Below are 14,151 nucleotides of genomic sequence, written 5' to 3' on the forward strand. Positions count from 1 at the left end.
CCTGGAATTCACTCTGTAGACCAGGCTGCCCTTGAACTCAGAAATCTGCCTGTTTATGCCTTCCAAGTGCTGGAATTAAAGGAGTGTGCCACCACTGCCCGACCAACCCAGTGTTTCTAACATGTCTCGTTGTTGAATAATTTGTTGTATTAGAGTCTGAGAGTCTACCAGAAGTTCTGCCTGCCTGCCTACATAGCTTGTCTGCTATCAACAGACAAGTGCAGCCATGATTCCATGGGTGTCATTAGAACCCCATGAAGTCATGAGTGACTGCATCTAATTTCTAGTATCAGAACTAGTCATGATGCTCAGAATAGACTCATTCTGTTCGTATGAACTGTCAAGTAATAGTGATATTGCACTCATTCATTCATTGACTAATGTATCTAAATTTAGGTAGAAAATTAATTTTTATTTCAGAAAGAATATAATCCCAGTCACCTCATTTCTTACATTTTGTTGTGACCTTGTTAAATGAAGTAACAGGATGAGTGTAGGAAAATTCCATCCTGTATCACATTTTTCTATAGGGTTCCCTATAGTCGTAGCATGAAAGTTGACAGAGTTCAGTTGAACAGTCTTGGGGTAACTAGCCAGGTTCTAAACAGTTTTAATATCTTAAATCTGCCATACAAGTTTACCTAGAAAATTTCAAAGACCATGTGTTATAAACAGAGAGTAGGCAAAATGTCTGATTATCTGTGATACATTTAATTAGTGCCCAAAGACATAAAACAAAAGCCCCCAAACAATGCTCTAGCAAAAGTACATCATAAAACAACAATAAAAACAAGAACAAAAAACAAAACTCAAACCAACCAATCAAAACAACAACAACAAAAACAACAGAGACAAAAATGTAAGGCTGTGACAATCACTTCAAGACATGGAGGCTGAGGTGCAGTGATTTAAGGAGACCTGTGAGTCGTGGACCCTCAGTGCTTTTGTTGGGATTCTTCCACTTAGTCCTATAATTGTGAGGGATCATTCTCCGTCTCAACATGATGAGACAGGGGATCTGAGTGCTTTTTTTTTTTTTTTTTTTTTTTTTTTTGGCTAGATAATAGCTAATGAGCAACAAGATGTTAAAACACAACCTCTTGCTACTCATTCACAAGTGTGTGTTCCTCACTCACAAGCTCTATGTGCTCATATATGTCTGGAAAAATGTAAAAAAAAAAAAAATGGAGCTCAAAACCCAGAATGAGTTAAGAACAGATAGGACAGAAAAATGTCTACACAGAAAACCTGTAAAGAACTGCCCATATTGACAATGTTTCTACTGTTGGATTTCTGGAAAAATTATAATGACAAACACATTTTGTATAAATGTTACACATTTATTATCAGAATAAAACAACATTTTTTTTTACATTACCTATCTATGCCTAAATAAAAAAAAATGTATGTGTGCTTCTGTTCTAGATGAATGTCTCTGGTATGCAAATTGTCTTGCTCTCTTGTGGATCCTGAGAACACGCAGATTATTCTGTCTAATATGGAAGCATGTGTGATTATCTGCAAAGTGTTCCCAAGTGTCCAGTAAGCATGGTTTATAAGGCACCGTGTGAACAGAGCCTGGCGGTGAGAAATGGCGAACGTCTGTCTCACAGGTTAACAAGGCTGTGTGGAGTCATCTTCCTGGACAGACTGTTTGCCTTCCAGCTATTCTCCTTTTATTATTAGAATTACAATAATAACATGAAGTATTTTGAAATTTGATCCCAAGACACCAAGATGGCTTGGAATTATATGCAACATTTTGTTTAGTGTAGACTTCTTGTTTCAGCACGAAGCTCACAAAAAATCATGACATGTCCCTGTTGGAGAAGTTTATGAAGCAATATGTGGGGTTAACCAAGTTCCAAGAAGATACACACACACACACACACACACACACACACACACACACACACACACACACACACACACACGGGTGTGAGTGCGTGCGTGCATGAGTGAGTACACTTGTCCTTCAAAGATTTTCCTAGGCCTCTACCTGGGAATTAATCATAGCGAACAGTGAATTCGGATAGGAAAGGACCTTAAAGTCTGATCATTTCTATTCAAATGCCTAACCTATTTAATTGACCTTGCAGAAAGCAGTCAAAACCCCTGTGTCTCTGTTGTATCACCTGAAAGATGAAAAAAAAAATAAAGAACTTGTATTGCTTGTGGGACTAAAGGATTTACTGAAGGAGCTACATATTATCCTGGTGTCTAATAAACATGTCATCAGGAGCAACTATCAGGCTTTGTTGAAGCTTGAATCAAAGAGTGCATTCAGAGAAGCTCCTAAAAGTGGTGGTTTCATCATCAGACAACTTTATGTGCAGTTATATACTGAACTGTGCCATCAGAATTCATAGGACAAAATCCCAACCCCTTGACTTAAGAGTGTGGTTGGTTTTGAAGATGGAGTGATGAAGTGAAAATTTTTGGTTTCTTTGGAGACTCAGTTGTGTCATGAAACTGTCTTCTGAGAGAATCTTTTGCTGAAGAAGACACTTGAGTAGACACTTGATGTTTGGAAAAAAATATAAGTAGAACCCAACAGACAGTGAATGATGCTCTTATATTGGTTCACCTTACAATAATTTGCTGGTCTTCATTAACAATGCTCTTGACTTCGTGCATCTTGCAATGCTTTGTTGGTCTTAATTGATCTTCACTTCATAGAGAGAAATGTTCCTCATAATATGTTGGCTGCCACTTGCTGGCTCCATGGGCTAGTACCTGTTCAGCAGGGCCTCACAATTTCTTCTGCATAGAGCCATATTATTGATTCCTGCTGGGTGCTTGTGGTTTGGATTGAACTGGTGCTACTGAATCATGTTTGGAATTGCCCCCCAAGAACTACTTCCAATTAGATCCTTGGGTCCCATTTCATATTAATCTTCGTCTCCCCTACCTGTGGTCAGTGGGCTAGAAGGAAAGTTGAAGCATTTAAGAACTCTTAGTAAAGTAGGTTTTGAAAAATCTAACCAACAGGGTGATTTGTGTGTACAGGACCTTAAATTGGGCCCCAATCCAAGATAATTGGTGTCTTGTAAGAAGAGGTTAGGAAAAAGATACCACATACTTATATACTGAGGAAATGCCATTTGCACCTTAGAAGGCAGAAAGCAGTGTTCACCTGCAGCTTCACAATCTCACAATCCTGAGAAAGATAGTACATTATTTCACATTCTGTGGTCCCCTGGAGGAAAACCAAACCTAAGACACCAAGATCTATAAAGTAATTTTTAATTATTTTACTCGAAAAAAATGTAATTATGTGGAGAAGTATAAAACAAGAGTCAAGAGTTGCCTTGGAAATGAATTTGCCACTTATTTTTATCTTCTTAATTAAAAGAATTCTATGAAAAGCCTAATAAACATGCATTAATTTTAAATTGAGCTTTTTTCTTAAATTACCAGATGCTCCACATTCTGGAATTTAGGCCCATGTTTCACTTAGTCTTTGTTCTTTTGTGCAATGCCATGTTATGAACTTTGTGTGTTTTTGCATTCAGCTTCCAATAGACATTTGGGTTTTGATGGGTCCTGTATGTATTGATATTGAATACGCTTGGGCAGTCTTTCAGTACTTTGCCCCATGCTCCTTGATTCTGTAGATAATATACTTAGAAGTGGGTTTGGAAAATCACTATAGAAAACCAAGAATTTTCCTAAGAGACTATTCAGACTTACTCCTTTCTTTGGCGTGGGAACTCTCCCTGCCAACACAACAGTGTCATTTCTTCTCTTTTATAGGTTGTGCTAGGTATATAGTTGTATACCTTTTCTGGCTTAAAATTTAATTTCCCAAGCAATAACGAGATTAAATGTATTTCCAATGACTTATAGGCAGACATTGGAAATTTCCCTTTAATCAGGCATCTTCACATGTCTTAATTTTTCTGCTGTACTGCTTATGTTTATTGGTGAATAGAAGACTTTAATAGATTCTTGAAGCGTGTTATTCATGAGTTATTCATTTGAGTATGTTTTCCTTTTGAGGATCTTAATTTTTTTCCTTCAATTTTAAGTCAGGTTCCTTAGTGGTAGAAATGCTTAATTTTAGTATATTTTGTTTTATCAACTTTGCTTTTCTCTATATCACATTAAATAAATGATTATCTGCCCTGACCATATTAAGATATTCTTCAACATTGTATACTATTGGTAGTGGTGAGGTTTTTTTCTTTTTTCAATTCTTTACATTAGATTTTTGGAGATATTGGATCCACTCTCATGAATTAAGCCACATCTGAAGCAGCATCTTGCCTGATAACATGAGTTACCCAATGGAAGTAGATGGGGTATGATCATCATATAGAAAGTTGTGGTAAGGTCTTCTTTCTACTTAGCCTTTTTTTATGAACAAGCATGGAGAGGCAGGTAGTTGTAGGAGGTCAAGCTGGAGATGACCTACACCCTGAATCTAAATATAATGCCCCTAAGGAGCACAGAAATCCCTGCAGGACCCAAAGAATATATCCTCATAATATGGCCCCAAATATAAGGTGATCTTTGATACATCATTATGGACATAGGCAGGAGGTAGCCTTAACTCAGAACTATGTGAACTGTGGCCTGTTAAAAACATTTATATCCTCCTAGCCATCAACATCACCAAAACTGCAGTGTGTTTTCTATGTTGTCTTTTCTAGCATAGAAATGTGGCTCAAAATAGAAGCACTCAAAGGTATTTGAGTTCCAGGTCTTTTCTTGAACTTGCCTTGTCAGCTTTTACTACCATGATCATTCTGTGATGTTGGAGATAACATTTTAAAGACACATTTTATTTTTAAAGGCAGTTAGAGCTTATACCACCACAAAAGCTAACATTGAGGGCTTTCTTCCATCCCTGCTGTCTAGTTGTGCACATCACCTATTATCGTTATCCCTGACAAGAGTGGTCCATTTGTTACAGATGATGAACCTATGTGAATATATCACTTTCTATCAAAGGCTACAGTTTCCTTTAGGGTACAGATTGGTATTAGACTTTCCATAATATTTAAAGAATGTTCCATGAGGTACTTGTGCCACTATACTTTGTGCAGGCAGGTTTTGGAGCCTTAACCTCTTTAATCTCTCTAATGCCCTGGCCGCTGGCAACCACTTGTCTTTCTCTTGTCTCTATACCCTTGATGCTTATGGATTGTTCTGTTATTGTAATCATATATTATATAGCCTTTTCAGATTTCTTTTTCTCATTTAGATAGATACATTTGAATTTTTCTATATCTTTTTGTGTATTGATAGTTCATTTCTTTGCAGCATAGACTATTAGCCTCATTTCTTACAATTTTATATGCATTCTTTATTCACCCAAACTATTGCTTCTTACTGTCTGTTTTATTTATTTCTAGGACACCATGATATATTCTCAGATTTCTATGATTTTACGAAAAGTCTGTACCTGGAATAACTTCTCACTGTTTTCTATTGGGTAAGCATCATAGTTTAGTTTAAATGCTATGTCACCATTGATGATCCCACTGCACTCATAGGCAGGACCTCTTCCTATTTTATGCACTTTTCATTTTGAACATCTTATTATATAAGTGGCATTTTGTTTTGAGTGTTTTGGCTTAAAGCTATTTCCCTATTGGAGCTATGTTTTATTTTTTTAAGTCATGACTGAGAATGAAGATATTTTCCTCAGAGATGCTTAATATATATTCATGGAATAAATATAGAAGAGGGGAGGGGCAACCAAATAATCTTTCTTGTTACCCTATTTGGATAAGTATGCTTTAAAAAAATTATCAATTGACTCAGTATATCACTTTCTCATATCCTCTGTATTTCTTTTACAAAGAAATTCCTAAATTATTTTGAAGGTGCTAATCAACATAATATTAATATTATTTATTTTAAATGATTTCCTGAGTAATGCTTTATTGGTTATCTGAAAAACTAGGAAAATGTAAAAGGCACAGAATCGTAAACCAAACTATTACTACTATTATTACTACAACTACTTGTTGTTGTTGATGCTGTTGCTGCTGTTGTCATTGTTGTTGTTGGTTTTTTTCTTCTTCTTCTTCTTCCTCTTCTTTTTCTTTTTCTCCTTCTTCTCCTCCTCCTCTTCCTCCTCTTTCTCCTTCTTCTTCAACATGCCCCCTGTAATATGAAGAAAAATCAATTTCTCAGAGAAATCAAGGATGTGGTGGCAATGAGGAAACCCAGGAAGTGACACAAGCACAGAGTTGGAACAAATACAGCAAGAAGAGCCTATGGGTGCAGCCATGTGGTAGAAGTGGGTCTCCTGGGGTCCTAGACAGCATGAGCTGAGGTTATATAGTGTCATACCTACTGGGGAATTTGAAGGTGTCCATAACTTAAATGAGAAGAGAGGTGGGACAAAAACCACTCAGGCTTCTCTCTGCATCTCTTTCTCTGATCTGATGAAAGTGTGCTTGCCTGAAACTCAATGGAAGCCAGTGAAAAGCTCCCTAGATAGGACAAAGGAGTAGAAGCAAAGACCTGAACAGGGATGTTAGCTCCATCGCATGCTTACTCCTTTTGTTTGTTTGCTTGTTTGTTTTTGTTTTTGTTTATTGAGACAGGGTTTCTTTGTGTAGCCCTGACTGTCCTGAAACTCACTCTGTAGACCAGGCTGGCCTCGAACTCAAAAATCCACTGGCCTTTGCCTCCCAAGTGCTGGGATTAAAGGCATGTGCCACCATCCGGCTAACTTTTTGCTGTTAATATTGGTGACTAAATTCATATTGTATTCCCTGTTGGAGGTCATATCTCTCTTCTCTTGCCTAAGCGAAGCATCTCAAGATATATGTGGAGTTAGGTCTCCAATGTCTCTGGGCCTGAGCATATCTCATTCCCTAGGTTAGAGACCATGTTCCTCTGTTTGTTACCTTAACTTTCTGTGTCTTAGAAAAGTATAAAAGTCATTCCCTATTGCTTTAATACCAGGATGAGTAATTCCCTCCCCTAGTCACTCTAATTCCCAGACTCTCAGAACTCATTCAGATCTCATTTATCAGAGTCTCAAGTCCTGAGCAGAAATCACTACCCAGGTTAAAGACACATTGTCTTTCTCCAGCACTTTAACTATACATTACTCAGGACCCATATGGAATCTGTTTCCCACAGCCTCAGTGGAATTTACTCTCTGGGTTATACCTCCTGTCTTCAGTCTTCTATCATCCTAACACTCCATGTCCAGAGACCACATCCTCCAGAGGCCACACCCAGACCCATCTCTGGAAGCCTAACCTTCGCCTCACAAGAACCAGGAAGACTGCCCTCATACTTCTAGATCAGAGGTCATACTCTGTCATCCTTTATCATTCTACTTCTACCACCCTAGGCCAAGTGTGGTGTGTCTCTTTCCTTCTTAGATCAGAGTTCACAGAGTCCCTGCAACTGAACTACCCGCTTCAGGTGCATGCTTACCTTTGATGTCAGAGACCAGACATATGACAGTCCTGGAAACCCACCCTTTTCTCTGTTAACTCATATAGAATGCTGATTCATTAGATCAGAGGCTACATAGTCTTCTCTCTGAGCTCGGACCACTTCAGCCATCACAATCAAGCATCAGTATCCAATAATACCTAGATTTAACTTCAATTACTTTCCAGCTGACACGAAACCAGACACATGGGATTAACAGCAAGCAGAGACCCAACAGCCATATCATAGGAGGTCCAAGAATTGACACCAAAGGCAACAACCAATGAAAGATATGTAGGTTTCATTGTGAAAACACAGGGAATACTACAAAGCAATAGATTTCATCCAAATGCCACAAATCCCAAGCCATCTTCTAAATACTCATACACTCATTGGTAATTGCTACTCTCTGCCTATTAAAAACAAAAAACAAAAACAAAACTTATTTCAGTAAATAGTGGTAAAGGCAGAGATTCATAGTGCTGAGAATAAGTATTAAATCCTCACCCATAAACAAGACATTTATATCAGGTCCTGCCCCCAAGACTCAGAAAACACTGTGGAAGAGGGGGTAGAAAGAGTGTAAGAGCAGGATACAAGGAGAACTGAAGTGCTGTCTCTGGACATGACTCAGCCATTGCAGCCACGAATTCACAGTAGCTGCACTAGGCATACATGTGATTGGTCCTAACAATAAGTATTCATGTATGAGACAGAGGTGCATAGGGCTTTACCCTCTCTAACTGTTGACAGTTTGGGGTGGTAGAGAGGAGGTTTGATGAGGGTGAGAAGGAGATAAGAGCAGATGGGTGACAGTCATTAGAATATACTATATCCATGCATGGAATTGTCAAAGAGTAAATTTAATTAATAAAATCAAACACACATTTAGCATGAACACTAGTAAATTTTGCATGTTGATAACAGCCACCAATTCATCAATAGACTCAATAAGATCCTTGGGTTCTCTTCATTAAAAAGTCTTAGTTAAAAGTTACCTTTCCTGGATGTTGGTGAGATGGCTCAGCAGGAAGAAATACTTGACACCAATGCCAAGTCCAATGACCTGTGTTGTTGTATCCCTGGTGGAACTGACTGGCTTCACTAAGTTGTTTTCTGACCGTCATACTTATGTTTCAGCACACACACACACACACACACACACACACACACACACACATACACACCACTGAATTCCTTAGTAGACAAATAGAATGCTATTGATATTTACTAGTCCTAGATCCTCCAGCTTTTGCAAATTAGGATTTTCAAAGAATTTGCCATTTGTCTGCATCTTTCCATAATCTGTGCACAGTACGATTCTATCTCAGTTTTGGCCACAGTGGAATGTGTGAGCTGCTCCCCTTTCCCTGTGTTTCATAACTCCTGTTTCCTTTCTTTTTCAGCTTTTCCATTTTATGCATCTCTTTGAAGAATTTGCAACAAAGGTTAGTCAAACAAAGTGAAAAACTTTAAAGATACTAATACTGTGGTGTGATTTAGAAATATGAGTTATTCATAAGAAAAATGGTAAAATATTAAAAAGAATTGGAGTAAAGGGGTACAAGATTGCATTTTTTCTTGGTAAACATCCATGCTGCTTTATCTTTTTGAAGTATGTGTCTGTGTTAATTTGAAAATAAAAATAAAATTCAATTAAGAGATGGATCTCAGAAGTACCTCCCTTATAGGTTGTTGTAAGAATGTGATAAGATACATCATAAACAAGCGGGTAGCATAATATAGGAATTCAATAAATGATAGTCATTTTATCTGCAATTTTTTATAGAATATCATTATAAAAACATTAATGCATTTCCAAATATAATGAGAACATTTTACCTCCCAAACACATTATATGCTGTTCATTTATCTTTGTTGTTTTATTTCACTACATACATAATTTTACATAGTAGAAAAAAATAACATGTGGGTGTGCTTATATTTGTGAGCATTGGATCAACTACAAGTCTTGTGTTTCTTTAAATATAATTAGGGCCTTATATTCCATTTGATCAGGGTCACACCTTTTTGAAAATATGGTAGCTTTAATAAATATGTAGTAATTGGACATGTTTATAGAGCAGTATGATATTGCAATGGATATATATATATATATATGGATATATATATATATATATCCATTGTGTGATGCCTGCTTGCCTGCTTCTGGGGAATTACTATAGATATCTGCTGAACCATACATCATTTCTTTGTGTCAGAAACATTACAAGACCAATCTATTTCCCATTTTAAATATTCAATTTATTGTTATCAGTCATCATTATCATACTGGCGGTGATGCAATTGTTCATTTTTGTTGTTGTTGTTAGAATAGTAAATGGAATTTCAATGGCATTTAAAAGTACATAGTGATTTGATACTGGAATACTTTACTTCTTTTAAATTCTCAGAAGTGTGATTGTTGTGGATTTGTATTTTTTCCTGCAATCACTCCCATATTAGTTTCCAAAGTTGCTTTGTCAATTTACATTGCAAAAGATTTCTGAATGCATTGACCCCAGCAAAGGCTATTGCAGCATGCCCCATAATGAGCATTTTAATATCATGGTAAATTCAGGAATTTGATAAAAATTATTTGCTATTTTTATTCCAGAAAACTGAAAAACATAACTCAATGAACAATGTTATTTATTATTGCTATTATTCATAACTATGTTTCTCTTGGAAATTAGTATCTCAATAAAATGGACATATTTCTGGGACTTTTAGCTAAGGACCACAGTTCTCTTACTCAAAATTCTGACTTTCCCAATTAGGGGTTCCGAACTCCAATTTATTTAAAGGAAGTATATAATACATTGTTTTACTTTTCCCCTCTTGTTTTCCATAAGTTCTGGTTTGGGTTGAATGTGAACCTTTGGTTCTGACTGACCTCTTGCAAACCTTTGTATTATGTCCCATCACATTCTTCCTACACTACCTATCACCCAATTTATCACTATCTTTTCATAATTTCTGCATTTACAAAACAAGCTTTTGTTCAGTCTCATCCCAGGAGAACTCAACATTTAAAAAAAAAATGTGCTTTGACAAAAGAAGAAGTAAAAGAAAAATGAATTATCCAGTCATTTTGTAAGGCCAATAAAATCTTGATATCAAAGCTGGATGGAGACATTATAAAAATGAAAATTACACACCAATCTCTTACCAACATAAATACAAAATTGCAAAGAAACTATCACCCATTTGGGCCTCACAGAATATATGATGTAACACTAATGCCTCATTAAACTATATAAAAAATCGACAAATAAACATCAAAACATAAAACCAATTGTATGGGTATCCAAACTGTTAAAAACAAAACAAAATTAAAGAAATGCAAAAAATTCAGCAATTATGTTCTTATCTTAATAGAGATAAACAATGTGTTTAATAAGCTTTGTTTACATTTGTAGCTAACAGACAAAACAGAACATTTTGACAATATAATCTATAACACCTTTAAATAAATAAGTATATATCCAAGATATTTCATATACTCCACGGTGAATTTTAAAAGTTTCCTCCTGCAATCAGGAATGTAATAAAAAGTAAGCATTCCATCATAGAATCTCTTCAATATTTTTCCTGGAAGTCCTAGCCAATGCAGGAAGAAAATAGACATAAATGTACAGTTGAACAGTGTTAATCAAGAAACAAACTGATAAGCTGCCCTGACCATGCCTGCCTTCAGCTGCCTGAAGAAAGACAGCTGAGGACCTGTACTGGCCACACCTACTTAGATGGCCAGAAACAAGACATCCAAGCACCTGTTATTAGTGCCACTATGGTGGATGACTGTGTGATGGAGAGATGGTAAAAATGGAATTAGCAGTGGAGAGATGGAAGAAAGAGTGAAATCAAGGGGTTTGTACACTGTGGAGAAAGGAAGAACTGGAGACGCAATGGAGGTGAGGAACAGGTAGATATGAGGAAGTCATGGTTAAGGCCCAGGCTGCTACCAAGGGCTAGGTCCAGGTCCATGGCCCTGCTGCATCTAGTGTCTGTGTTGATGTCTATGGCCTGAGTTACCACCCAAGACCAAGCAGATGTCCATGGTCTGGGCTGCCATGATCTGTGCTACCATGGTCTGGGCTTCCCATGGAGACCATGGATATCTAAGGTTGGTAGTGCTGAAGGGGAACACACTGATCTGAGAGCCTGCATTGCCACCTGAGGATATGTGGATATCTGAACCAAGGCTGCTGCTGGAGGCTGTGTCTGGCAGTGTGGTGCTATGGCATCCAGGCCTGAGTTGATGTCCTAGGGCTATGTTACTAGCAGTCTGCCATGAAGTAGTTTGGGAGAGGTTGAGATACCCCACCATAACCTCTCCCCTCATGTGCCAGGCAGAAGAGCTGTCTCTGAGATCATGAGTGCAGGAGAACTGGCTGTGCTCCTCAGGGCCTGCAGCACATGGTAGAATGGGCCCTGCACCTAGCCTGGGCAGCACAGTAGAGCTGGCATTGGTGGTGAAGATGTTGAGCCAGCCAGGAGGACATTAGAGCAAGAGAGATGACTCTGACACTTGCTGGCTGCCTGTGGTAGTTTGAATATCTTTGGCCCATGGGAAGTGGCACTTTCAGGAGGTGTGGCCTTGTTGGAGGAAGTGTGGCCTTGTTGGAGGAAGTGTGGCCTTGTTGGAGGAAGTTTGTGGCTATGTAGGCAGGCTTTGAGGCCTCCTGTACTCAAGCTCAGCTCAGTGCAAAATGGAACCTCCTCTTGGCTACTTGAAGAAGACAGTTTCCTTCTGGCTGCCTTTGGATCAAGTTGTAAAACTCTCAGCTCCTCCAGCACCAATATCTTCCATATTCCTACTAGGATGGCCCATTAACCTTCACTTAAAGCATTCCATTGCTTTTCAGATCCAAAGTACTTAAATCTACATTCCTCGAACTCATGGTCAGGACTGTCACAGCAATGCCCCAGTCCTTAGAACCAGCTTCCGTCTTAGTTAGGGTTTCCATGGCTGTGAGGAGACACCATGACCAACACAACTCTTACAAAGACAACATTTAATTGGGGCTGGCTTACAGGTTCAGAGGTTCAGTCCATTATCATCATGTCTGGAAGAATGGCAGATTGGTGGCAGACATGATGCTGGAGGACCAGAAGAATTCTACATCTTGATCCGAAGGAAGCCAGGAGAAGGCTCTCTTTCACACTGGGCAGAGCTTGAGCATAGGAGACCTCAAAGCCCCCCTACACAGTGACACACTTCCTCCAACAAGGTCACATGTACTCCAACAAGGCCAAGCCTCCTGACAGTGCCACTTTCCATTAGCCAAACATATTCAAATGGCTGCACTGTAATATTGGGTGAACTAGCCAGGCAGTGCCCGAGAGCTTGCCCTGGTGGTAAGGGCAGAGGAGAGCTGGTGGGTTAACTAAATCAGCTCCTCCTGTTGCTTGTACCAATTAATCCTGCTCAAATCATCCTGGCAGCAGTGGCACATTTCTCACTACCCTCCCCAATGTTCTGGGTTCCGGAGTCAAAGACGCGCGCACATGTGCACACACACACACACACACACACACACACACACACACACAGCCTTCTATTTTAATATGCCTTAAAAGCACAATGGCTGATCCACCCCCAAACCTCCACAAGGTTAATACCTCTCCTCTGATATGCCTTAGTTATTACTTACTAAAATCTATATTCCATTGTTTTTGTCCTGGACCCAGTTGGGGTGGGTGGGAGTCTGGGTCTACTCTTCCTGGCTCTCAGGCCTGGCAGATACTCTTTTCCCAGCATGTTGGCTATCCTTCCCCCACTCTCTGTCCCTTGTTTGCGAACCCTAAAAGTCTTGCCTCTGTTTCCCTGCCCAGCCATTGGCCTCTGGCAACTTTATTTACCAATCAAAACTAACTGGGGCCAAGGACCCATTGTCTTAAGTGAGGATTCTCATTCAATTTTGGGACTCAATTAACATAATATAACTGTTAGACCAAATCCATGACAACTCCCAGAACCCGATGCAGGGCATTGAGTTGGCCTATCTCAACATCTACACCATCTATAATCTGCTGGAGTGTGTGATAGAGTTAGTCCTGCAGATCCAGTATAGACAGTGTAGCAGAAGCCAGGAGTCTGGAAACAGAATAATGATTTATTGCAATGAACATTTGCAAGTAAAGATGTGTGGACAAAAGGGTGTACTGTGTGCCACACTGTGACACAGTACAGCTTCCATGGTAATTTTTTTTATTCTATCTTATTTTATTTCCTTTGGTAAGGGGTGGTTACAAAGGTGGAGAGTAAATATGAAGGTACAGGGAGATGAGTGAGATTGGAATGCATGATGTAAAATTCACAAAGAATCAATGAAAAGTTAAAAAAAATAAGAAGGAAAAAAACTGTCATTGTTTGTAGCAAACACATCTGGATAAAGATTATCTAGAAAAAAATTGAATCATTTAACAGAATTAGTAAGTACATTCAGCAAATTCTTTACCTAGAAGATGATGAAACTAAAGTTAAAAGCCATAACATGTAGGACTATCTAAACCATATACAAAACATGTCAGATTTTTGCTGCTCTCAACTTTAAATCCATCTGTTTTTTTTTCTTTTTTTTTTTTAGATATTTTCTTTATTTACATGTAAATTTCTTCTTTCCCAGTTTTCCCTCCAAAAAACAAACAAACAAACAAACAAAACCAACAAGAACAAATCACTGTTGCCTCCCCCCTCCCCATGCCTGCCACCCCACCCTCTCCCACTTATTG

Source organism: Mastomys coucha, unplaced genomic scaffold (assembly GCF_008632895.1).
Source record: "Mastomys coucha isolate ucsf_1 unplaced genomic scaffold, UCSF_Mcou_1 pScaffold22, whole genome shotgun sequence".
Classification (NCBI taxonomy): Eukaryota; Metazoa; Chordata; class Mammalia; order Rodentia; family Muridae; genus Mastomys; species Mastomys coucha.